The 27665-nt window shown below is 44.8% G+C and overlaps 1 long non-coding RNA gene across 1 annotated transcript in view; it reads right to left on the bottom strand.

Annotated features, from left to right (window-relative positions):
• Positions 1-27665, bottom strand: part of LOC141133442 (uncharacterized) — a 79610-nt gene that overhangs the window by 23261 nt on the left and 28684 nt on the right. Inside the window, exons 2-4 of the long non-coding RNA XR_012243077.1 lie at positions 16437-16473; positions 15158-15316; positions 15020-15058 (exon numbers count right to left, since the gene is read on the bottom strand). This is a non-coding gene — a long non-coding RNA (uncharacterized lncRNA). The remainder of the gene's footprint in view (positions 1-15019; positions 15059-15157; positions 15317-16436; positions 16474-27665) is intronic.

Raw genomic sequence — 27665 nt, 5'->3', positions numbered from 1 at the left:
ACAAAAGAGAGAGAGAGAAAGGAGGGAGAAAGGAAGAGCGAGAGAAAGGGGGGGGAGATAGAAAGAAAGGTAGAGAGAAATAGAGGGAGAAAGAGAGAACGAAAGAGAGAGAAAAAACTGAGAGAAAGGAAGAGAGAGGGGAGAGAGAGAGAAATAGAGGGGGAAAGAGAGAAAGAAAGAACGAGAGAGGGAAAAGAGGGAGAGAAATAGAGAGAGGGAGGGAGAAAGGATGAGAGAGAGAAATAGAGGGAGAAAGAGAGAAAGAATGAAAGAGAGAGAGGGGGAGAGAGAGAGAGAAAGGGAGTGAGAAACAGAGGGGGAAAGAGAGAAATAGAGGGAGAAAGAGAGAGGGGGGAGAGAGAGAGAAAAAAAAGAGGGGAGAGAGAGAGAGAAATAGAGGGGCGAAGGAAGAAAGGAAGAACGAGAGAGAGGAGCGAGAAAGGAAGAGAGCGAGAAAGAGAGAGATGGGGTAGAGAGGGAGAGAGAAGGGGAGAGAGAAAGAGAAATATAGGGGGAAATAGAGAAAAAAAAGAGAGGGGAGAGAGATGGAGAGAAATAGAGGGAGAAAGAGAAAGAAAGAACGAGAGAGAGAGAAGGGGGGAGAGTGAGAGAAAGGGGAAAGAGAGAGAGAGAGAGAGAGAGAGAGAGAGAGAGGGGGGGAGAAATAAAGAATGAAAGAGAGAAATAGGGAAAGAAAGAACAAAAGAGAGAGAGAGAGAGAAAGGGGGGAGAGAGAAAGAAAGAGAGGGAGAGAGAAATAGAGGGAGAAAGAGAGAAAGAAAGAACAAAAGAGAGAGAAAAACTGAGAGAAAGAAAGAAAGAAAGAAAGAAAGAAAGAAAGAAAGAAAGAAAGAAAGAAAGAAAGAAAGAAAGAAAGAAAGAAAGAAAGAAAGAAAGAAAGAGGGGAGAGAGAAAGACATAGAGGGGGAAAGAGAGAAAGAAAGAACGAAAAGAACGAGAGAGAAGGAAAAGAGGGGGAGAAAGAGAGAGAGGGGGTGAGAGAGAGAGAGAGAGAGAGAGAGAGAGAGAGAGAGAGAGAGAGAGAGAGAGAGAGAGAGGGGGAAGATAGGGAGAGAGAGAGAGAGAGAGAGAGAGAGAGAGATAGGGAGAGAGAGAGATAGGGAGAGAGAGAGATAGGGAGAGAGAGAGAGAGAGAGAGGGGAGAGAGAAAGAGGGGGAGAGAGAGAAAGAGGGGGAGAGAGAAAGAGGGGGGGAGAGAGAGAGAGAGAGAGAAAGAGGGGGGGGAGAGAGAGAGAGAGAGAAAGAGGGGGGGAGAGAGAGAGAAATAGAGGGGGAAAGAGAGAAAGAAAGAACAAGAGAGAGTAGCGAGAAAGGAAGAGAGCGAGAAAGAGAGAGATGGGGTAGAGAGGGAGAGAGAGGGGGAGAGAGAAAGAGAAATATAGGGGGAAAGAAAGAAAAAAAAAGAGAGGGAGAAAGAGAGAAAGAGAAATAAAGAGGGGGGAAGGAAAAGAGGGGGAGGGAGAGAGAGAAAGAGAGAGAGAGAGGGGGAGAGAGAGAGAGAGAGAGAGAGAGAGAGAGAGGGGGGGAGAGAGAGAGAGAGAGAGAGAGAGAGAGAGGGGGGGGGGTGAGAGAGAGAGAGAGGGGGGGGGGGTGAGAGAGAGAGAGAGAGAGAGAGAGAGAGGGGGGGGTGAAGAAAGTAAAATAAAGAAAAGAAAGGATCTCACTGGATTGGTAACACCTGGATGAAGAGATCTCTATCTACCTCTGATAAAGGATTATTATTGTATGTATTACAAATGTAACAACCAGATAGAGATCTCTATCCACTATTGGAATAGAATTAGTGTTATAAAATTACAAAACAATCAGTTTAGCAGAGAACAACCTTGATGATTGTGTGTATACATCAGCCACCATTGTTTGTAGATGTCATTGTGATGTGTCCTCGCCCGGACCCTCATACTATCAGCACATTGTTATGTTCCTATGGGGGGGGGGGGGATAGGACTGAGAGGGTCTGATAGATGCAATATGACCCCGGGGCCCCTCTCTCATCGCTCCATCATATGGATCCAGTACGGAATGTCGGAATCCTTCCAGCTGTCTCTGCGGATTGGGGCAGACAGGTGTAGTTGGATCTGAGTGTATTTATATACTTACTTTATGATGCCACCAGACAGGACACATTCCACAACCTGTCATTTGTATGCATCCAACACACTGCAGTCCTGAGTCTACATTGGCCATGGGAAGTACTACAAGTTCAATACAAGCTTCATGTACTTACCTTAAGGATTCTAGGCAAACCATAACTGTCTAAAGAAAAAACGGATGTGCATTCTTCTAGGGTCACATTTATAAGAAAAAAAATTGCATAGGGATGCACCCAGTGAAAATACATGTACATTTGTTTTGTAACAAAAAAAAAAAAAAAAAGTTAAACTATTTCCGATGCTAGTCAAACATTTCCCATTAATTGAAAATAGAAAATACCGAATTGTGTCACTAGATGGCACTAATACAATTTGTATAATACTTAGCACCATCTAGAGGCCAAATGCAGGATTTTCCATTTTGAATCAATGAAAAACATTCAACCAGCACAGGAAACAGCCTAGTAACATTCATTTTTTTTGCCCCATCTGCACAGGAAAAATGTACATGCACTATGTAGGTAAATTGCTTATTTTATTTTTTTTATAACTATACCCCTTCGTGTCCTTTGTGTATTCTCCAGATCTGTACAGCAATTCAGTGTAAAACTTGGCCTCTGTGCAGGAGCTTCCTATAATAAAGACCAGTCACTATTGTTCTCTCCTTGTGCAGGGTGACTGGTCTTGTCTCCGCCCCCCCTGTAGTTTTCTGCAGGAAACCTGTAGAGGGTGGGGCCAGCTCTTCTTTTCTGCACAAGCTATGTACAGCACCTTTATGACATCACTGCTATGTTTGTAAGGTAATGTCTGGGTTCCCAATGACATTTGGTGCTCGCAGAGTGGCTTTATATCCTTCGCTGTATTAGAGAATTCATTCAGTGCCGAGCTCCAGCCTTCCCTTCACTGCACACTGAGAGCTTCTCACAATGTGCATTAGAAGCTGCAGCCAGTCAGAGTCTGCCTCATTTCCTGAGTGGAGGGCGTCCAACATCATCAAGCACCTTCTTCTGCAGTCTGACTTTCTCTAGCCCACCCATTTAATTAATTGGCTTTCAGTTCTTTAAATCATATTTATAACATATGGGCATTAGGGAGGAATGCATACAAATGCAGCCTGCCTAGGAACGCCCACTGACATCCATCTATCAAGTCATGTTGCTCTTTGCATAACTCCTCCCAAGACCCATCCCACGGTTGTATCAGGACTGAGAACTCATGAGAGAAGTACCTAGGCAGGGTGATGTAATTTGTATAAGAAGCTATGTACAGCCCCCTGCTGATCTGCCCACCAACCATGATTTGCCTGCATTGCATAGAGAATCACAGAGATCCAGTGATGACATCACAAAGCATAAAATAAAGTGTGTAATGCAGTGGCGGCTGGTGCTCTAATTTTTTTTGGGGGGCGGCAAACAAACCTCCCCCCCTGTGCACTCGGTCGGTCAAACCCCCCCCCCACCCTCATCGCTCAGTCGGTTGGTAAAAATCCCCCCCATCGCTTGGTCGGTCAATCGGACGGTCACACCCCGCACTCCCCCGTCCCTCGGTCGATCGTCCATCCGTTCATCAGCCCTGCACTTACCCCATCCAGGCAGCGGGCAGCTTCCCCCTGCATCTCCTCCTCAGCTCCTCCCCCTGCTCCCAGCCAATACGGTCGCTTCTCCTCTTGGCCAATTGGGTCTTAAGACCCACTGCCTGACTTTTGGGGAGGATGAAGCAGGAAGACAATAGCGAATATTAATTTGTTGTGCCCCCCCCAGACCACCCTTTTTTTAAGCCAATTACAGCCTCGGGTTCTAATCATGTGCTTAAAAAAACCCCAAAAAACCCATAGAAATCCATGCGTCCGGTGCCCTGCATGTAGATTAGAGACCGGACGCATGGATTTGGGGGGGGGGGGGCGGCGCCCATGTGCCCCGTATTGAACGGTCGCCACTGGTCTAATGAAACTGCAATGGTTTAAAAATGTCATCAGCATGTTAAAGAGGGCGGGTGAGGAAAAAAAAAGGCAAACCAAAAGCAGATTAAACCCTAACTGTAAAAAATAAAGTGGTTTCAACGTCCTAGCTACTGTTGTCTGGCAGTGGTGTGTAAATTACAAACACCGGCTGAGAATTGTACAATGGTGATGGGTGAATCTGCCCAGGTTTGCCGCAGGGATAATAGTACAAAAAAATGACATCCACCCTAACCTATGACCAGCCTTTGCAGCAAGGTGCACATGGAAGGCCAACTCACATTGCAAACAAACAAAAGATTTTCCAGCACACGTACCAGCCAGCCTGCAAAACAACCAAATTGGTCCTACTTAAAAGTTTATGTTAAAACAGAGGGTTTTGTTTGCACCCATTTATAAATACATGTGTAAGCCGTTATACACAACTCTAGCAAATCACTCCAGCACTTCACTTGCTTGCAGACTATCTGTCCTCAACACCTCCAGCACTTCACTCGTTTGCACTTCCCAGACCAGCTAGCACTGATTTGTAGGCCTGACACTGACCCAGCCAGGCCTAAGGTGAATTTGCCCTTTGCAGACAGGGACCGCGGGCCGCCTTTTTAGTGTAGCAAATTTGTTGGTAGTCCCAGTGCTAGCTGTCCTCGTGGCTACTGCTCCCAGTACCACCTTTTCAGGCCCTGCCAGCCCACCTGGCTCAGGGGCGGATCCAGGAGGGGGGCAATGGGGCAATTGCCACCCCCGAGAAATTTGTTGCCAGCCGGGCGGGGGAGATAGTGGGCCCCTGCGGGCGAGTGAGATAGCAAGCAGGTTGAGATAGCGGGCGGCCCTGCGGGCGGGTGAGATAGTGGGCGGCTCCGCAGGCTGGTGAGATAGCGGGCGGCTCCACGGGCAGGTGAGATAGCGGGCAGACTGGGCAGCGCAGTTTGTGGGCGGGTGGCGCGGTTGTGGGCGGGCAGGGCTGCCAGGTGGCTCAGTGTGTTGGCAGGTGAGAGTGAGTGTGGCAGCAGTTAGCCAGGGGCGGGGGAGCAGAGAAGATGAGATCATCTCTCACCGCCAGCCCTACATCCCTGAAGTAACTTCTGCTCTCACTGAGCAGGCAGCAGAGAGATTACATTCTGTTCATGGGCTCTAACCCTAGGGTAGAGAGAAAGGTAGCTATTGGAGCCAAGGTGAAGACATTGAGGTCACAGATAGGCTTAGTTGGGGGGCCTACCGAGGAGAACCTTGTCAAGAAGGGAGTTGGTGGGAGGAAGTCCAACCATTCTGAGACTGGGTGAGTAAATGACCCTCTCCACCTACTTTCACAGAGGAGAAGTGGCTGTGGGGTGGTTCGGTCTCTTACATAAATGCAGTACAGTCAGGAATCATGCAAGACAACCAAGAGAGTGCAGCGCAGCCAAATGTTGTGTGGAGAGGTGGAGGGGAGGGTGGGGTGCTTTGGAGTGGGGGCACAACTGAAATCTGGGGGGCGCAGCCAGGGCTGGTGCAAGGATTTTTGACACCCTAGGTGAAACCTCATTTTGCCGCCCCCCCCCTCTTGGCTCCACCCCTGACTAGAATCCCTTTGACCTGCCCATGTATATCCTACCTTTTTAATGAAGTGCCCATCAAATGCAGCCCACCAGCACCCATAAAATGCTGCGTACCAGCGCCCATCAATGCAGCCTACCAGCGCCCATCAATGCAGCCTACCAGTGCCCATCAAATTTAGCCTCACCAGCGCCAATCAAATGCAGCCTCACCAGTGCCAATCAAATGCAGCCTCACCAGCGCCAATCAAATGCAGCCTGCCAATGCCCATCAATGAATGTTTGCTTGCTTCCATTCATTCGGGAGTCGGGACACAGACACAGTACTCCGCCCCCTGCAGCGCCTCTGACACTATGTGCGCATTGAGCGGCGGCTGCCTGCTGATTCTGAGACTTAGTTGCTTGCTGCAAAGAGAAGAAACACCAGTGGCTGGGCACCCTAGGCAGCAGTGCGCCCTAGGCGGCTGCCTAGTTTGCCTAGTGGTAGCAGCGGCCACTTCAGCACCCCTCTAGATCCATCCATCTGGCAATTACTTGCCTGACGCTAGTGGGACTCACTGCCTTTTGCTGCTGCTGGTGCTATTACAAACTTGGCAGCCCAGCATCCTTTCAGAGGTGCCTGTGCCTGGATTCTCATTGTCGACTGTTGTGGTATGTGCTATGTTTGCATGGCATTCCAGGCATCCCTCCCTGCACGCATGTGCCTAACTTGTCCCTGTCGACCGCTGTGACTTCTATGCTTGCACAGTGTCCCTACAGACATGCCCGGGCCACATGATGAACTCTCTTGGGCCACATGATGAACTCTCTTGGGCCACATGTGGCCCGCGGGCCGCAGGTTGGACACCCCTGCCCTAGACTGATCTTTTGAGCCAGAGGAAGAATGCTAAAAATGTTGTGTGTGGACTGAAGGGGGAAGGGGTTGAATGGGAAATTGGACCAAACTACCAACGGCTCCTGCAAAATAAGCCAAAATAAGCATACTCTAGGTAACAAATGAATACACTACATCTAAACTGTGTCATAAGGGCAAAAAAATATCTGCGATTTGTACAAACTATGGCTTGGCATTTCGTTTTTAGGCATATTATTTTACTTCTAAGAATGCAAAAATAGCATGGCCTCCTTTTTGAGCATAATGTTTATATTCTGTGGTTGTGATGACAGTTGATTCTGGTAAACTGTTTTACGCACCAACTAACCAAAGATACAGGAAGCCCTCTACCCTCTCGCACCATTTCCTCAAAAACCACGTGAAGTGTTATCTTTATTGTCTATAACCAGCATGGTAGATTGCCTGTAGATAAGATTGTTTATAAACTGTATTTATTGGAGCCTGTATCTAGCATCACAAAAATTCTACTACTAATAAAGTTCCCCCAGATAACCTGCATTGTACAGTATACTGTTGCCTTCCTCATTCACCTTTACAGCCTCTATGTAGAGCTTATTCTAAACTAAGTGTAGCATTATCTCCACAGGAGCCGCTTGGTAATTTGGGTTCTCTGTTCTGCACCTCAACTCCAAGAACAACCTCAGCCCCTCTGACACACCTGGTTGAATGAAAGTTACTGCAAGCACTTATAAGAACACGAGTATAAATACCTTTAACTTGGCTGTAAATTAGCAACAGGAAATAGACACAAGACCGTTTAGTGGTAAATGAACTCAATGCATTGGAATGGGTAGAGTAAATGATGGTTTGAGCATAAATGAACACAGAGAAAGGAGATTCCCAGCCCACTAGACAGTATAATTTCTAAGCCAAGGTAACATAGAATAGAGTTCTGTACCACTAGACTGGGATTAACTCATGAATCAACAATAAACAGAGCATATCAGAATTAACTGCAACGTAAATAATAATGGAATAACTAGTCTAGATTTCACTCTAGGAGAAAGGCTAGGATATGGTGCAATGTCCCTGGTGAGGTACCTCTCAGCAAAGGAATAGGTGAAGGTCTCTGTGTAGCAGCTGTAGAGGGACAGGCTTTAGTCCTAACTCTTCAGTCGGCTAGCATTGGGGCCCAGTTTTACCGTTAGTGCATATGTGATTAGTCCCAGTCAAGTCTGCATGCAGCAGTAAGGCTACTAGATGGCTGTATGGTCAGTTCCTAAAGGGCTCAGTCCTTCTTGCAGCAGATAGTAAATTCCCACAGCAGTTGCTCACCGGTCCCAGTGATAATGCAGCTCACCATCGGGTCCCACACAGCGATTAGTCCACTCTCTGCCCTGCACAAAGCTGACTCTGTCGGCACCCCCAAACTCAGCACTCTGGATCCCACTCAGGCAGTAGTGGTGATGTACATTGGAAAGCGATAGGCACTCTCTACACTCAATTTTAAGACTTGGCATGCTTGGTATCTATTTATAAGACGCAACCTGATCTTTTACATTTTACCAAAATGGGTAAGACATTGTGTTTGTGTGCCTTAAAATGTGTTTTAATATATATTTTTCCTTAAAATATGTGTTTGATATACTGTTGCACAAATATCTATATTATATACTACCATCTTTTTATTCTACAGGTCCTCTGCGTTTAGAAAATATATGATGTTCTGGGTGTTTTAAGTAATTTTATGGCCAAAATGCAGATTTTTGCATGTGTGCAACAAATTAATTAATTGCTCTAGTTCTGAAGTGGTTAAAGGGGGACATTCGAATCTGGTCAATTGTATTTTTGACCAATATTTTCAGTTGATCACAATCACTGAACAATACAACGTGTGTTGTGATGTTGGATGATGAATTGCTTGATTGTGATTGCTCATACCTAGATCAATCACAAACATCTATGTGTATGGGCTCGTTCTCATATGCAGCAGCACATGTTGCCCCCCTGAAAAGGGATCCACTTCCTGTTTTAACCCTGAACCACCAAACTGCGACTGCATTACACAAGCCTGCAGGACAGTTGCGATGTGGCCCTAAACACTTAAATGGGCCATGTTCAGCAGTGGAATTACCCGCCAAAGGTGTAATTTGTAGCACGGTACAGCCCAGAGCGGCTGCATTACCTTTTTCAGGTGGCCGGTCAGGGGTCGGTAAAACAGTGGCTCGAACTCCTGCTTTTAACACCCTCACTTGCCTGAATGAGCGCTTAGAAAAGTGATTCTGCAGAGTGGTGATGCTTTGGACCTCAAAGAGCATATTTGCTCTTTACTAATTGTAATATCATTAATGGCAGCAGCAACAAGAGAAGCAATAGCAGCAGAAATAAAAAAAAGTGGTTGTAACATCTGGATTAAGGGGTATTGTAGTGGTAGCCTGATATGTAATGTAATGTAGTAGCGGCTGTATTATACAGTGCCTTGAAAAAGTATTCATACCACATTTTGTCATGTTACAACCAAAAACGTAAATGTATTTTATTGGGATTTTATGTGATAGACCAACACAAAGTGGCACATAATTGTGAAGTGGAAGGAAAATGATAAATGGTTTTCAAAATTTTTTTACAAATAAATATCTGAAAAAAGTGTGGCGTGCATTTGTATTCAGCCCCCTTTACTCTGATACCCCTAACTAAAATCTAGTGGAACCAATTGCCTTCAGAAGTCACCTAATTACCGTATATAATCGAGTATAAGCTGAGTTTTTCAGCAAATTTTTTTGTGCTGAAAGTGCCCCCCTCGACTTATACTCGAGTCAAGCACTTTTCTGCAACAGGAAATGACATTTTCCGTACTGACTTCGGGGCCCCGTATCTCGGGGCCACTTGGTACTAGGAACCCCCAATTTGGTGTGCAAACCCAGAGGAACTTGCACTACAACATATCCAAAGCTCGGGTTCCTAGCATTAAGTGGCCCCCGAGATACGGGGACCCAAAGTTGGTTTGGAAAATGTCATTCTCTTCTGCAGAAAAGTGCTTCACATTTTCCAAACCAAATTTGGGGCCCAGTATCTCGGGGCCACTTGATGCTAGGAACCCCAAATCTGGTGTGAAAACCCAGTGGAACTAGCACTACAACATATTCAAAGCTAGGGTTCCTAGCTCTAAGTGGCCCCGAGATACAGGGCCCCAAAGTTGGTTCAGAAAATGTCATTCTCTGCTGCAGAAAAGTGCTTGACCTTTTCAGAGCCGAATTTGGGGCCCTGTATCTCAGGGCCACTTAGATCTAGGAACCACAGCTTTGAATATGTTATAGTGCTATTTCCACTGGATTTGCACACCAAATTTGGGGTTCCTAGTACCAAGTGGCCCCGAGATACGGGGCCCCAAAATAGGTCAACTGTGTCCATCTGCAGCAATGTCATTTCAGGACCCTTTGGGTCCAGAGACCTCAAATTTTGGCTGCAGCTAGGGGGCATCTAGGAAACCTTAACTACTGAGTATGAAGTTCAGAGGACCAATGGCTGCAAATGGACACAGTGAGGCCTGCAAATGGGCACAGTGAGGCTGCAAATGGGCACAGTGAGGCTGCAAATGGGCATTGTTGACCCTCTTTTCCACTTACAGTAGCTGCGCATTTCTCACCCTAGACTTATACTCGAGTCAATATGTTTTCCCAGTTTTTTTTGTGTTTAAATTAGGTGCCTCGGCTTATATTCGTGTCGACTTATACTCGAGTATATACAGTAGTAAATAGAGTCCACCTGTGTGTCATTTAATCTCAGTATAAATATAGCTGTTCTGTGAAGCCCTCAGTGGTTTTTTAGAGAACCTTAGTGAACAAAAAGCATCATGAAGGCCGAGAAACACACCAGACAGGTCAGGGATAAAGTTGTGGAGAAGTTTAAAGTAGGGATAGGTTATAAAAAAATATCCCAAGCTTTGAACATCTCATGGAGCACTGTTCACTCCATCATTCGAAAATGGAAAGAGTACGGCACAACTGCAAACCTACCAAGACATGGCCATCCACCTAAACTGGCAGGCTGGGCAAGGAGAGCATTCATCAGAGAAGCAGCCAAGAGGTCCATGGTAACTCTGGAGGAGCTGCAGAGATCCACAGCTCAGGTGGGAGAATTTGTCCACAGGACAACTATTAGTCATGCACTCCACAAATCTGGACTTTATGGAAGTGTGGCAAGAGGAAAACCATGGTTGATAGAAAGCCATAAGAATTCCTATTGGCAGTCTGCGAGAAGCCATGTGGGGGACACAGCAAATATGTGGAAGAAGGTGCTCTGGTCAGATGAGACTAAAATTTAACTTTTTGGTCTAAAAGCAAAACGCTATGTGTGGCGGAAAACTAACACTGCACATCACCCTAAATACACCATCCCCACTGTGAAAAATGGTAGATGCTTTTCTTCAACAGGGACAGGGAAGCTGGTCAGAGTTGATGGGAAAATGGATGAAGCCAAATACAGGGCAATCTTAGAAGAAAACCTGTTAGAGTCTGCAAAAGACTTGAGACTGGGGCAGAGGTTCACCTTCCAGCAGGACAACGACCCTAAACATACAGCCAGAGCTACAATGGAATGGTTTAGATCAAAAGATATTCATGTGTTAGAATGACCCAGTCAAAGTCCAGACCTAAATCCAATTGAGAATCTGTGGCAAGACTTGAAAATTGCTGTTCACAGATGCTCTCCATTCAATCTGACAGAGTTTGAGCTATTTTGCAAAGAAGAATGGCCAAAAATGTCACTCTCTAGATATACAAGCTGGTAGAGACATCTTCAAAAAGACTTGCAGCTGTAATTGCAGCAAAAGGTGGTTCTACAAAGTATTGACTCAGGGGGGCTGAATACAAATGCACGCCACACTTTTCACATATTTATTTGTAAAAAATTTGAAAAACATTTATCATTTTTCTTCCACTTCACATTTATGTGCCACTTTGTGTTGGTCTATCACATAAAAGCCCAATAAAATACATTTACGTTTTTGGTTGTAACCTGACAAAATGTGGAAAATGCCAAGGGGTATGAATACTTTTTCAAGGCACTGTATATAATGCTGGTTTGCTGGGAAAAGTAAGGGTATTAATTTATTGTTTTATTATTCTTTATTTTTTTATTAAAAAGAATTAAAATAATAAAATCCTTATTAATATATACTGTATAATAAAATATTATTTGGTATGTGAGTCATTGCAGAATAAAGCTAAGGGGACACTAGAACTCTGAATAAGCAGCAGAATAGATTTTCAGTTGAGCACACAATAGAAGGAAGTGTTCCTGCTCCCACCCTCTTCCCTCACACCCTCATCCTCCAGGACTTGCTGCTGAATGACCTCACTAATTAGACCCTGCAGACCTCTGCCTGGAGGTCTCAAAGCTTGTACTATGTTTGGGAGGAGACCTTTGTGATGTAATATTGGTCACTTTTTCAGGGGTCGCTATATAGTAAAACGTACTGTCACAGAAATACCATTGTAATTAATAACTGGTGATCAATATCCAATTTACACATATCCCTTCCTGTTAACTTTATTAAAGTTAAAAGTTCATGACAGTGTGTGAAAAAAAACATCAACAGTACAAAAGACATTGCTCCCAATGCTTTGCACCATATGTAAAAAGTGTATGTAGCCAGGTGCTGGGCTACAGATGGAGACATTGCCCTTTCTTCTTCTCTCTTTCTACTGAGATAGTGACGTTATGCTACACCATTCTCCTCCGACCAGCAGGGGGAGAGCATAAGCCAAGCAAGGCCATAGAATTCTATGAGTTGTAGTTTGAGACAGCAGCCATATAATGGGGCCAATGGACTCCTTACACTACAGATCCCAATATGCACTGTGCAATAGGAGGAGTGGAGAAATGATTTTTATTAAATTGCATAGGAAAGTTTCTCTTCTTGGCACCAAGGGAGTTAGAGAGAGAGTACCTCTGCATGTGAGGTGGCCTTGCTACTGTTTATGCTGATCTGGATTATGGTTGCCACCTCATCCCTTTAAACCCAAACACATATTAATTACACATGTTCTGTGGCAGATTAAGGTGGTAATTAAACGCACTTGGTGCCTTATCTGCATTTAGTTCAGGCCTCAGAACCTGTGTAATTCAAAGGTGTTCGGGTTTAAAGGGATGAGGTGGCAACTCTAATCTGGATGCCAAATGTCATCCTATGATTAGTCCTAACCGTTAATCACATTACATGCTAAATTGTGTTTATACCATTGTTCATCTATTTTATGCTTTCCTAGTTGCCAACCATACTGGATGACAATACATTAAGTTTGCCTTTACTACCTGGTTTGGTGCCTATTTTCCTTGATATAATGCCACTATCGGGAACTAAGTATTACTTTTAGTGATTTCCCATGATATTATGGCATGATATTGTATGTTTGTACACTCAACCTGGTATGTTTGAGGGGCTGAGGTTCTTGAATAGGTTGAGGTAAACAATAGCGGTACATGTACAAATATTACCATGTTGCTTGGCTGCTTTGCTGAGCCTGTCAGTCCTAGGTCAGAGGAATAGACGAGCACTGTGGGGGCATCAGAAACTGTGGTTTGTAGCAATATTAGGGCCAGTTCACATCTGTGCAGTGCATTATACATGCATCTTAGGTGTGTTTCCCATTGAAAGATGCAGCAAACAGGATTTTTTTTTAAACATACCACACCTAAAACCCACCTAAAAAAGCAAAGGTGTGGATGAGGCCTTAGTTGCAGATATCGGAAAATTGAATACTTACTTTTCCGTAATTTTCCATTCCTGGTGCATATCTAAAGTTCTTCAATACTTGTGGCTCTCAGTGAGTTCAAGCATTGTGCTTCACTTTAAACTACCTACAGGTCCTCTAGGGGGGGTTCAGGGCACCAATAAACCCCCATCATAGGGAACCTCTCCTCGCACTGAGCACTCTTAGTGGTATCGCACTCTGCCCCGTTTCCACCCTTCTGACAGAGGGGTAAGGCAACACCAGAGCCGAACTGTCCCTCACCCAAACTGAGTCCTGTCCCTACCTAGATTTCCCCACTGTAGGCACTCTGATGAGGCAGGAAATGCAATTTATAGCCTTCCTGCATCCCAAGGCAGCCAACAAAATTTCACAAGAACACTTTGCCAATACTAGACACAGGCTCTTCCAAGATGGTACCAAAAACCCATGCCAGAGGACACACTAGTACTTTGCTGTGCCCACTCTGCTACTAGATTACTCTGGAGTCCCTGCTTGTTCTGTAAATTGAATACTTGGCAGCATACGCTTGGTAATTGCTCCTCCCCCAGCCAACCCACAGGACCATTATAACTCTATGAAAGAGAGCAACGCCCTGCCCCATTCTCATAACTAGACTCAAACCAGCCACAAGAATAAGAACGAGGGAGGGAAAATATGCTGCCATGGATAGGCACCAATAAAGGAAAATTACGGAAAGGTAAGTATGGATTTTCCTGGTGCCTTCATGGCAGCATACCCATGGCAAAGAACTTGCTACTAGTAGGGAAGAAAAAGCTGTTGAAATAAAAAAACTTAATTGACTATTATGAAACAGAAGATTGTAAGGTCTTTCTCTCAAAATCTCCAGAGGTGAGACCATGCGTATGCTGCCATGAAGGCACCAGGAAAAAGGAAAATTAAATACTACCTTTCTGTAATTTTCCTTTCCTGGTGCCAAACTGTCCCTCACACAAACCTGGTCCTTTCCCTACCTAGACTTCCCCATTGTAGACACTCTGATAAGGCAGGAAATATAATTTATAGCCTTCTGGCATCCCAAGATGAACACCAACATTTCACAAGAACTCTTTGTCAAAACTAGACACAGGCTCTTCCAAGATGGTGCCAGAAACCCATGCCAGAGGGCACATTAATTCTTTGCTGGGCCCACTCTGCCATTAGAGTAAGCTGGAGTCACTCTACTGCTAGAGTCTTGTGTTTGTTCTGTTTCCTCTAAAAGGAAAGGGCAAAGTGAGTATGAGATTGTAGGACGACTGACCCTATGGAGGATCACTATCTCTCTTAGGGTATAGCAGAGACCTTCTCATTCCTTCTACTTACAGCCCTGTTATAAAAAAAAAAAGATATCATAGGTTGGAAAGGTCACATCCATGACCTGGTTTCTAACCAGGGGACTCCACATAGCCCCCCCCATGCAAATCTTTTAAAATGCCCATGGCGATGTGGGGACATTAAAGGAAACATTTCTAGACCTGATAGTTGAAGTTTCTTCCACCCATCTATTTCCCACAAGAAGTATAGAGAAGTAATAAAATTGGGAGAGAGCAAGTGCGGGACTTTGAATGAGGCACATGGGAGCAGAAATTGAATAAGAATGTGATTTATTTATAAATAAAATGATACAAAAATTCATATATTTACATATTTAGGCGCATAGCTCTACATATGTTGGCACATAGCTCAATAATGATAATCTGTAGTCATCAAAACAATGCATTCCGACAAGGATTTCTAATATAAACATATACATACAGTAAATTTGGAACGTTCATACGCATATAATGGATAATTGTGTACACATAACGGTAGTTGTAAGCTCTACGAACCTTATAGCCACTCATCAGGAGCATAACCGTAGTGACCACCTATGAATCGGGGAGATAGCAATATTGAAACATTTGAAAAACAAATGGGTAATGGTAGAACATGTATTTCACATTCTTTCATTAGAACAGTGGACTTACATCATGTATGCGCGAAGGCAGCGCAGCACCAGACGCCAAGCCAGCCAGTATGTCAAGGTCCGAAGCTGAGGGGGCATGTCCCGGCGGCATAACCAGCACAGAGAGCCCCCCAGACCAGGTCAGTGTGTGAGAACAAGGTGGATGGGTGATGAATGTGACCTAATGAGAGGGGGAAGTAAGTGAGAAGGATTCAAACCTAAAAAAGCGAACCAGTGTAATGCAGTGAGTATACATGAAAAAGTCAGAGTGTAGAACGTAGGAGAGAAAAGTGTAGAATGGGGAGTGGGTGGAGAAAGAAGGAGAAAAAGAGAAGAACGAAGAAAGAATAAAGAGAGAATGGAGAGTGGAATAGAAAAAGTAAGGAAAGGACAAATGGGGGAATGTAAAGGAGAGAAGAAAAGAAAAGAAGAAAATAGGGAAGGAAAAGAAGAAGGAGAGAATCGAGGGAGAGAAAGAAAAAAGCCAAAGAGGCAAAGGAAAAAAAGAGTCTAGATAGAATCGAAGGGGAAGGGAAATGGGAGCGGACAAACAGATGGAAAAAAGAGTCGGAAAGTGAGTGATGGAGGTGAGGAGAAAACGTACCTGGCTGGTGTGGGTAGGGGCTATGTAGCCAATAGACGTGTGGTTGCAAATGGGTAATGGGAAAGACCGACGTGTGGGACCCAGCGTTGGGAGAGGACACTCCGGGGGGTGCCGTCACTGAACAGTCCCCAACGTCAAGCGACAGCTGCCAAAGGGGAGCTAGGAAGCGTCCCGATCCAGCCAGCAAACCAATCAGAGCGGCCGGTCGTGAGTCTGCCACCGAGCCCACCAAGCGCTGAAGTGTGGAAACTCAAGCAGCCGCTATAAGGCGCCACGAGGACGCCAAACAGCGGGCGCGAGGAGCATGACGTCGATGCGCAGTGGGGAGGATCCCGCCCGCCCCGAGTGGGGGAGAAGGGGCGGAGGGGATTATGCCTCAGTGCGCGTCGCAGCTTCGGGACATGGCAGCCAGAGCCATCAAGGCGCACACATACTGGAAACCCCAATGTTAAGGAAGATAAAGGAAATAGGGTAACAACCCAATATTTGTTACTCAATGGGAGCAATCAAGATATATGTAAATGGGAGGTATAAATACTAGGTCAATAAAAATTTATATAGTATATAAAAAGTAAGCAAAAATGGCGATGTGGGGACATTAAAGGAAACATTTCTAGACCTGATAGTTGAAGTTTCTTCCACCCATCTATTTCCCACAAGAAGTATAGAAAAGGTGGAGGGGTAATATACAACTTACCTGTCCTAACTGTATTATTTGAAACTCTTAGACCTTCCTAAATAAAATAAAATATAAATTAAATTATTATTCTACCTCAACATTCAAAGCCCTTTTAAAAATATTAAAATTAAGTCAAAGGGTTTATTGTCGTAAGTGGGTCCCAGTTCATAAAACTACCATTGAAAATAATTTTCTTTATTCAAAAAGGAAACTTGAAAAAAAAACACTTCTACTAAGGTTTCTAGTTAATAAGACAAGATAAGATAAGAGTAAGATAATGACTTGTCTGAATAACTCTCATAAAGCACCCTACCGGTGTTGATGGGTATACGAACTGGTATCAGCAAAGCTTGGAAAACCAAGGTAAAATTAATCGATGAGCTGATGGAACAAAGTGCTCTTTTTAAAGTGCTCTCCTCACCGAATTTCACGATAATTAAAAGTGGATACCTCCCCATATTAATGAAGGTTTCTTACTTAAGAACTGTGTGGTCTATCTACAGATTTGGGCTTAGAGCATGACCCTCCAAACAAAGAACGCCTGCAACCTTAATGAGTGAATTTAAACACACAAATCGTTTTGGAAACACACAATGGATTTTCAATGAAGTGATCTGTTTCCAGGTTCTTCAAAGGCTGTAAAGGTCAAGAAACACATATGACACATTGCATAAGACATGCGTAAGCAAAGGGCAAAGAGGTCAAGGGTCAGCTGTGGCTCAGCTGGGAGGAGACCCACACCATTAATCATTAAGATGATACAGGAGAAAGCACCATATTCCTTAATTCTAGAAAAAAAATAGAAGATATCATTTGAATATCTTGATTTATTATATCCTTCTGGTATGTCATTATAAGAATACTCTCAGTTTCTCTAGGAGAGTTTTCTTAGGATTAAAACTATACATCACCAGCACACCATGCCTGATGAAGGGATACTGCATGGCCGCTAAACATCACAATTTACAATTTTTGGACGTTATTCAGAGTATCCATGGTGTTCTGGCGATATATGCTTTAAACTGAGTTGACCAAACTGTGTTTATCCAATCAGGTTTTACTGCTGATAAAATATAATGGATGTCCTGCCATCAGGTAACCAGGATGCAGAAGGGCTTTCCTTTGGGGCCCTATCACACCTGTTCACTCTGGTATGTTGCCTTAATGAGCATTGTAGTAAGACAGTCAACCTCAACTTGCTGATTCTGCTCTAAAAAAAGGATTCCACCCTAAACCATGATGCTCACCTTACCAGGACTCCCCCATCACTCCTGCCTCCCATGGCAATACCTGCTGCGTCTGGATGTAAGGGAGCATGTGACCTTGTCCAATGTGATAGCATTTGGGTCCTGCAACCAATTGCTCACACGACAGAGGAAGTGAAATTACCACTTTCCTTAACATCCAAGACCAAATGACCATAAGGACTTTAGTGCTGGTTGTGACAGAGGCAAGAAAAGCAGGGTGAGCACTGGAAAGGTATGTATCAAGGGTTCTGATGGGCCCTTTATAAAGATATTGTAGCTTTGCCTTGAATGGGCAAAGTGACAGTATCTCTGTAAAACTGCTTACATGGGGTTATTGCATTCTCTCTTCCACTAACCTCCTTTGGACTGATCATTGGACACTCAAGCTCTGCACACTGCATTGTGGGAGGCAGGGGTATTGTCCCATGGCCCCACTAGTATGTAGACTGACAGCTACTGTACATGGAAGTAAGCCATGTCCAGGTATACAACAGAGGGAGTACCAGCACCCATTTGATCCTCATGTAGTATAAATAATAAGGGCCCATTTACAGTTGTACAATGTGAACTAATGGTATGTTTGGCTCTGACCTGACTGTACTGCTGACTCTCTTGATTTCATGCTTTGAACTGCTCACCCCAAATAGGTATGCAGATAAGGACTTATGTACTGACTTTCCAGATCTGTATCTGTTCTACTATGCCTGTTATACTAAGGGTTATACTAGAAGTCAGCAGTGTTATTTCCTACATGTAGCACTCACCCCCTAAAGGCCACACAGTATCTGGGACCTTACACACTGGTCTGCACTCACTAATGTCCTTGTATAATTGGATGCCTCCTTCCAATATCTTCCAGACATCTCTCCTGTGATTTCTCCAGACCAGATCAAAAATAAAGAAGTCCCTCAGTCAGCTACAACAAAGTTCAGCAGAATAGGTCCACCCAGCTAGAATAGCTGGGACCTCGATGAGCAGTAGAAAAGCACAGCTGGACTGCCCAGAAGGGCAGCAACCCTTCAGGCTAGGATCTCCTGCGCTGACACTGACACCCTCTGTTCCAGGCCTCAAATTATTTATGCTCCTTCCCAGTCACAATCTAGGCACCCCCCCAGGGATTGGCTGGAAGTGCATAAATGTTTAGCTGCTGATTTGACTCTCCCATTCTACTTTCCAGAGCCCTCCAGAAGGCAGGGGGAAGCAGAACAGAACATACAGCCATGGACAGTGTCAGTAGGGCAGAAATTGGTGTCAGTAGGGCAGTGAATGGTGTCAGTAGAGCAGTTGACGGTGTCAGTAGAGCAGTGGATGGTGTCAGTAGGGCAGAGGATGGTGTCAGTAGGGTAGTGGATGGTGTCAGTAGGGCAGTGGATGGTGTCAGTAAGTCAGTGGAAGGTGTCAGTAGAGCAGTGAACGATGTCAGTAGGGCAGTGAATGGTGTCAGTAGAGCAGTTGACGGTGTCAGTAGAGCAGTGGATGGTGTCAGTAGGGCAGAAGATGGTGTCAGTAGGGTAGTGGATGGTGTCAGTAGGGCAGTGGATGGTGTCAGTAAGTCAGTGGAAGGTGTCAGTAGAGCAGTGAACGATGTCAGTAGGGCAGTGGATGGTGTCAGTAGAGCAGTGAACGGTGTCAGTAGAGCAGTGGACAGTTTCAGTAGGGCAGTGGACGGTGTCAGTAGGGCAGTGGACGGTTTCAGTAGGTCAGTGGATGGTGTCAGTAGGGCAGAGAATGGTGTTGGTAGGGCAGAGGACGGTGTCAGTAGGGCAGAGGACGGTGTCAGTAGAGCAAGGGACGTGTCAGTAGGACAGTGGATGGTGTCAGTAGAGCAAGCGATGTGTCAGTAGAGCAGTGGATGGTGTCAGTAGAGCAGTGGACGGTGTCAGTAGGGCAGTGGACGGTGTCAGTAGGGCAGTGGACGGTGTCAGTAGGGCAGTGGACGGTGTCAGTAGGCAGTGGACAGTGTCAGTGGACGGTGTCAGTAGGGCAGTGGACGGTGTCAGTAGGCAGTGGACAGTGTCAGTGGACGGTGTCAGTTGGGCAGTGGACGGTGTAGGTAGGGCAGTGGACGGTGTCAGTAGGCAGTGGACGGTGTCAGTAGGCAGTTGACAGTGTCAGTAGGCAGTGGACAGTGTCAGTGGACGGTGTCAGTAGGGCAGTGGACGGTGTCAGTAGGCAGTGGACAGTGTCAGTGGACGGTGTCAGTTGGGCAGTGGACGGTGTAGGTAGGGCAGTGGACGGTGTCAGTAGGCAGTGGACGGTGTCAGTAGGCAGTTGACGGTGTCAGTAGGCAGTTGACGGTGTCAGTAGGGCAGTTGACGGTGTCAGTAGGGCAGTTGACGGTGTCAGTAGGGCAGTGGACAGTGTCAGTAGGGCAGTGGACGGGGTCAGTAGGGCGGTGGACGATGTCAGTAGGGCGGTGGACGGTTTCAGTAGGGCAGTGGATGGTGTCAGTAGGGCAGAGAACGGTGTTGGTAGGGCAGAGGACGGTGTCGGTAGGGCAGAGGACGGTATCGATAGGGCAGAGGATGGTGTCAGTAGAGCAAGGGACGTGTCAGTAGGACAGTGGATGGTGTCAGTAGAGCAAGGGACGTGTCAGTAGGGCAGTGAATGGTGTCAGTAGAGCAGTTGACGGTGTCAGTAGAGCAGTGGACGGTGTCAGTAGGGCAGTGGACGGTGTCAGTAGGGCAGTGGACGGTGTCAGTAGGGCAGTGGAAGATTAGATGTGTCAGTTGGGCAGTGGAAGAGTAGATGTGTCAGTAGGGCATAGGTTGTATGAAATGGGTAGATTTTTCTGTTTGCTCGCTGGAGCCTCTAGCTGCTGCAACCACCACCGAATGACTTCCTGTTAGCTTATTTCACATAGAGAACAAGACAGAGGGTATCCTGGGTGACATTATTTGGTCAGTAACATAAAGCAGCATTGGCTGGCTTGTTTACTTTGAGTAGCCAGACTGGGAGCTCTCAGTTGGGATGAGAGTCCATTGGGAGTAGGATCCTCGGGCTTTTGTCAGCAGGGCATTGTTCATTGTGATTGACAATAGGTCCACACCATTGGATAATGTAATTGATGGATTTTTAATAAAGGCCTTCATGTATGGTGTGTGTATGTATATTTTACCATGTATATTTATTGCCTGGTAAATTTTTACTATGTACACTTTTAGCAAATGAACAGTAAGGGGTAATATGTAGCCCTTACTCATTTGCAAATAAGGGGGTATTCAAAATTCTGATAAATTTCTCCCCTTCATACTCCTAAATCCACCAGACCAGGGATGTGGAGAAGAGGCACTTGTCATCATCAACATGGCAAGGTACCCCCCTACCCCCATCCCATGTTGAGTACATGTGATCTGGTATGATTTGGGGGTAGCTGCCTGCTCACTGCATTTTTTTTTTATATATATTGTACAGCATGGGGTCCTCCTGAAAATCCATACCAGACCTTCATCAACTATACCAGGTATGGATTTTGGCATGGGGCAGCGGGGCCGGGGGGGGGGGACATGGATTTAAAAAAAAATTTTTTTAGAAGATCCTTAAAATCCATACCTGATAACTATCCTGGGATCCCCCAGCTGCTTTGCAGAATGGTACACTACTTCACGTGGAGGTTTAAGGTGTTACTAAACCCAGGACCCTGCATTCACTATATCTGGTCTCCCACAGTATGCAGAACGTGGCAATGTAATAGATTTAGTAAATAGAAACGGCTAAATATCTTTTCTCATCAGAATTCTTGTAACTTCTATCAGAGTCCAGCTGAGCACTGGTTAAAGCTTGTAGGAAGAGTTTTCATTATCCTCTGATTGTCCTATCAGGCTGCAGGACCCCTGAACCTCTGTCTGGACAGTGCTGATTGGCCCTGTGCTAATCACATTTACCCTCCCCCCATAAAAAAAAACCTCTCTAGCAATACACACCAAACTGAGAATGTGCAGAGTGCCTCCAAGGCTCTGTATTATCAGGAGATGGATTGGGGACAGTAAAAGAAGGGGAGGATCAGAGAAGACAGGATCAAACAGCTTTTTTACACAATGCGGAGGACTAAACCCTTAGTTTCAACAGTAAGTATAACAAGCATGCTTTACTGCATATACAGACTGATTTTACTGTTGTGGGTTTAGAAAAACTTTAAGGCATTCTGCAAGCATGTTATTTGAAAAAAGTTGTCCTTTATGTGGCGTTAAAGGACAATTTTTTCTTTCTTTTTTTTGTTATTGGTGCAAGTGCCCTATGATAGTTTTGTATTGTATTTTATATTGTATTTTGTATTGTATTATATTGTATTTTATGGGATTTGTCCTTAAAAAAATGACCTTGGCCTTGTGCTGTATTCAGGGTTTTTCATATGTACGAGCGAACATTCAAGGATCCAAACTTTGGTTTGTTCGTTCATCCCTAGTTATATGCTATCTGCATTCCTTTCTCTTCCAAAACTATAATGTAAAATTTGGGAAGGGAGTAAGGGAAGGAGTAAACACTAGGGGGAGATCAAGTGGTTAAATTTGTTCCCTCAGTGTGTATTCTAATGCCGCGTACACACGAGCGGACTTTACGGCAGACTTTGCCCGGCGGACTTTTCGACGGACTTTATGACGGACTTTCCGAATGAACGGACTTGTCTACACACAATCCACCAAAGTCCGTCGAATTCGTACGTGATGATGTACGACCGGACTAAAACAAGGAAGTTCATAGCCAGTAGCCAATAGCTGCCCTAGGGTGGCTTTTTGTCAGTCGAACCAGCATACAGACAAGCGGACTTTTCGACCGGACTCGAGTTTGACGGATAGATTTAAAACATGTTTCAAATCTAAGTCCGTCCAACTTTTGAGAAAACAAAGTCCGCTGGAGCCCACACACGATCGAATTGTCCGACGAAATCCCATCCACTGGGCAAAGTCTGCTGTAAAGTCCGCTCGTGTGTACGCGGCATTACTGTAGGGGGAAGGAACTGACTAGAGGAATGACAGATCATTGTTCCTAGCTAGTAGGAACACACGATCTGTCTCTCCTCTCCTCACAGAACAGAGATGTGTGTGTGTGTACACACACATCCCTGTTCTGGCTCTCGTGCCCACGATCGTGCGTGGCTGGTGGTCATCGCGACCCCCGGGAACACGCATCGGTTCCCCCGCAGTTCAGTGGGCGTGCTTCTGTTATCCCTGCTTAAAAGAGCCAACGTACAGCTACGACGGCTCGTGGGAACGCGCCGACCTGCCGCAGCATAATGATGGCGGCTGGTCGGCAAGCGGTTAAGTAAACATTGGTTTGTGATATTCTATGCCTTACATTTGAGTTTGCCACTATTGCACTATATTTTGTTTTTCAGCAAACTCTTCACAGTGCCTTTGTAGTGATTATGTATTTTGTTTCTCATAGTGCTGCTCACAATATTTATTGTTCTGTTTTGGTCACATACTGGGTGGATAATCACATTCACTTTGGGGAGTATAGCAGCTGTGGTAGTTAATAACGAGGATATTTCAAGGTTTTATACTCTAATATTTATTAGTTTTTATTTTCCTCAGTGCAGGGAGTATACATTTATTTATTTCATTCTTTACTGATGGCAGATCATGTCAGACTAATCTGAATAAATTCTTTGACTATACAGTGGAACCTTGGATTACGAGCATAATCCGTTCCAGGAGAATGCTCGTAATCCAAAGTACTCGCATATCAAAGCGAGTTTCCCCATTGAAGTCAATGGAAATAATTTGTTCCGCATTACCTTCAATGGCATGCAATACCGCATGCGGCCAGAGGCGGGGGGGCGCCGGAGAGCCTCAGAAAGAGCCGGAAAGGCCCGAGGACAGCTCTGCTGACCTCAGCAAACCTCGGAAAGGCTCGGGAACGTAGTATTTCCGAGTCATTCCGAGCAGTTCTGATCCGTTCCGAACAGCTACGATCGGCGCAGTTCGGCTACGCTTGGCTCCGGCGCCCCCCCACCTCAGGCCAAACGTGGTACTGCACACCGTTTTGGCCTGAATCTTGCTCCTTTTGCGAGACAACACTCGCAAACCGAGTTAGGATTTTTCAAAATACAGTGCTCGTATTGTGAAACGCTTGTTAACCGCGTTACTCGCAATCCGAGGTTCCACTGTATCACTAATGTTTCGTACCAGGGAGGCGCTATGGACATAGCTTATTCTGGCTTCCGCAAGGCATTTATTACAGTTCCACATAATCATCTAATAAAATAGTTGTACACGCTACCCTTGGGTGGCTCAGTGGATATGCAGTTGGCTAAAGGATAGATACCAGAGTGTGGCTTTAAATGGGGTTCACTCAGAACAGAGACCACTAGTGGGGTACCACAAGACTCTGTGCTGAGTCCTGTGTCCTAGAGCAGTGGTCATCAACCCTGTCCTCAGATCCCACTAACAGGCCAGGTTTTATGTATTACATTGGGGGGATGCAGACTAGAATACTGCAATCACTGAGCAGCAAATGATATCACCTGTGATGTATTTCAGTTAACTTGCAAACCTGGCCTGTTGGTGGGCCCTGAGGACAGGGTTGATGACCACTGATCTAGAGGGATCACCAGCAGGAGGAAGGAGGTCCTGATTCCCCTATATAAATCTATAGTTAGACCTCATTTAGAATACTGTGTTCGGTTTTGATGACCTGACTTATAAAAAGATATTGATAAGATAGAACCAGTCCAGAGATGGGTAACAAAAATGGTGAAAGGTCTGGGAGATAAAAGATATATAAATATATATATCCAGATATCAGGAGAGACTTCAGGATCCTAATATGTACAGTCTGGAGGAAAGAAGGGAAAGGGGAGACATGACTGAATTCTTTAAAGAGGAGTTCCACCCAGGGGGTCCATTAAAAAAAATAAAAATTAAAAGTCAGCAGCTACAAATACTGCAGCTTCTGACTTTTAATTGGACACTTACCTGTCCCTGGGTCCAGCGATGCGGGGGATCGAAGCCCCGCTCGTCCCCCCCTCCGCTCGTCGGCGCCGGCATTTCAACTGTGGGCGCCAGGCTGTGGCTTCACAGCCTGGCACCCACTGCACATGCGCGAGCGGCGCCGCGCGCCGTGATTGGCCGCTCAATCACCTGGGACCTGTAATGGGTCCCAGATGATTGACAGGAGGGAGGGAGCAGAGCCGAGCCCTTCCTGTGCCGAGGGGGAAGTGATGTCACCAGCCCAGGCAAAGGAAGAGGCAGACTACGAGGGACCCCCTAGCAACAGGCATTTAGAGGTAAGTAAAAAAAAAAAAAAAAATATCCAAATGTTTTTTTAGTTTTTTTTTTTTTAGAATTTTTCAGGTATTTTTGTTTTTTTGGGTGGAACCCCACTTTAAATACATCAAGGGGGTGAATAAGGTTCAAGAGGACAGAATTTTTAGTATGAGGTTAACCCTTTCATGACTAAGCCTATTTTTGAAATTTGGTGTTTACAAGTTAAAATCCGTATTTTTTGCTAGAAAATTACTTAGAACCCCCAAACATTATATATATTTTTTTAGAAGAGAGTCTAGAGAATAAAATGGCGATTGTTGCAATATTTTTTATCACACGGTATTTGTGCAGCGGTGTTTTAAACGCAAATTTTTGGAAAAGTGACACTTTCATGAATTTTAAAAAATCCAAACAGTAAAGTTACCCCAATTTTTTTGTATAATGTGAAAGATGATGTTACGCCGAGTAAATAGATACCAAACATGTCACCCTTTATAATTGCACGCACTCGTGGAATGGCGACGAACTACGGTGCCTATGAATTTCCATAGGCGATGCTTTAAAAATTTTTTACGGTTACCAGGTTTGAGCTACAGAGGAGGTCTAGGGCTAGAATTATTGCTCTCGCTCCGACGATCGCGGCGATACCTCACATGTGTGGTTTGAACACCGTTTACATATGCGGCCGCGACTTCCGTATGCGTTTTCTTCGCTGCGCGAGCTCGCGGGGACGGGGGCGCTTTAAAAAAAATTTTTTTTTTTTTATTTATTTATTTTATTTATTTTTGTACTTTTATAAATTGTGTTTAACATTTTTTTTTTTTTTTTTACTTTTATTGCTGTCACAAGCAATGTAAACATCCCTTGTGACAGTAATAGGTGGTGACAGGTACTCTTTATAGAGGGATCGGGGGTCTAAAAGACCCCCCATCCCTCCTTTACACTTCAAAGTATTCAGATCGCCGAAAACGGCGATTCTGAATACTGTGTACTTTTTTAAATTCGGCGCCATTGGCAGCCGAGTAAACGGGAAGTGACGTCATGACGTCGCTTCCGCGTTTACAATTAGAAGGCTGGAACGAAGCCGCTCACAGCTTCGTTCCAGCCCGCCCCCAGCCGCCGGAGATTCCCGAATGGACACCGGGCCTCCCGATCGCACGGGAGGCCCGGTAACAGCGGCGGGAGGCGGCGGGAGGGGGGGGATGTCCCCTCCCGCTCCCCCGGTATAACAGCCGAGCGGCTTTTAGCCGCATCGGTTGTTATACTCGGGTAGCCGATCGCCCGCTGAAAACAACGGTACCGGGATGATGCCTGCAGCTGCGGGCATCATCCCGGTATAACCCCGGAAAGCCGAGGACGCATATATGCGTTCGGTCGGCGGGAAGGGGTTTAAGATGTAGAACATGGATCACCTGATTGCTGTGATAGCCTCTGATTGGCTACCTCAGTGATCAGTCACTGTGGAACCCATGTGTTTTCTTTCTCTTCTGCAGAGAAAGATACAAGGCGAGAAACATAGAATGTATCTTATTCTGCTTTCAGGAGAGAAAGATGTAAACAAACAAAAGTATGTAAAAAAATAAAAATATATAATATTATTATTAAAAAAATAATAGATATTAGATATAATAATAGACCAGGGGTAGGCAACCTTTTGAGCACAATAATAGCAGGTAACGTGGCACTTACTAAAAAACAATAAGTACCATAATAAATAACTAAATAACTTGCTTCTCAAAGTGCATGTGCTAAGTGCAAAAAAAATTAAATATAATTTCGTATCGTGCAAAGCAGCAATCACAAGTGCTAAAGCTAATTAGATCATATGTAAATGAATAAACATATAACGACGCAAAACCTTAATAAATAATGTATCTGTGCAAAAAGGTTCCTGTGAGTAATGCAACAAAAAATAAACCTAAACGGTTTATGTAATAAAGAATACCATAAAAATAGCTGCCAAAAAAAGCTAAAAAAGTTTAATGTGCAAAGTAAGCGTGCAAAATCGATGTGCACATGGAAATCAAAAAAGTGCAGATAGTCATCAAACAATGTCTTTAGATAATAAAGTAAACAAGTCCCATAGACGTGCAAATAAAAATCCACACGAGGAATCCACACTGTAATTGAAGTCATCAACGGTAAAGTGCAAGTGCCAGTATCCAGAAAAGTTTCCACCATTCGATATGCGCCACACTGTTTCCCCCAGCCTCTCACCTCATGTAGCAAGACAATAAGCCTCTCTGTAGATTCACACACTGGTCGATCAATTCCCAAACACTCCTAAGCGTAGTTGTAATCACAGGGCAATAAACTCATTTACATGCAGGCAAAAGAGAGGGCTTCCATAGTGTAGTAATTCTCAAAGTAATAATTTTATTAAACAAAATAACTTACATTCCAAGTTAAAAGCAAACAGTGCTGTGTATTCAGAAGACTTCCGGTCTCGGCCGCCACCGGAAGTGACATCACCCGGCTCTCTCCCTGAAGCGTTGCGTCACTGTTCACATGACTTTTTCAAAGGGTATAGAGTCGGATGCACGGGGGTGACTTAGAAAGCGGAACGGCTGTCATGGTAACCAACATTGCATCAGTGAACATAGATAATCTCGTAAAATCCTACAATACCACCCACATACCATGTCATAGTATCTCAAAATAAAGAAAAATGAGTGTATCAATTAAAATCAATATAAAAATCTGTACTGCAATTCCTCATTGCATTTACATGTAAACTGCACCATCTGGTGGACAAATAAATATAGCGGCTCTTCAAGCTAAAACGTCAATAA

This window comes from Aquarana catesbeiana, linkage group LG03, assembly GCF_042186555.1.
Source record: "Aquarana catesbeiana isolate 2022-GZ linkage group LG03, ASM4218655v1, whole genome shotgun sequence".
NCBI classification, from domain to species: domain Eukaryota; kingdom Metazoa; phylum Chordata; class Amphibia; order Anura; family Ranidae; genus Aquarana; species Aquarana catesbeiana.
Note: the sequence above shows the minus strand (reverse complement) of the source record. Positions and strands in the feature narration are given on the sequence as shown.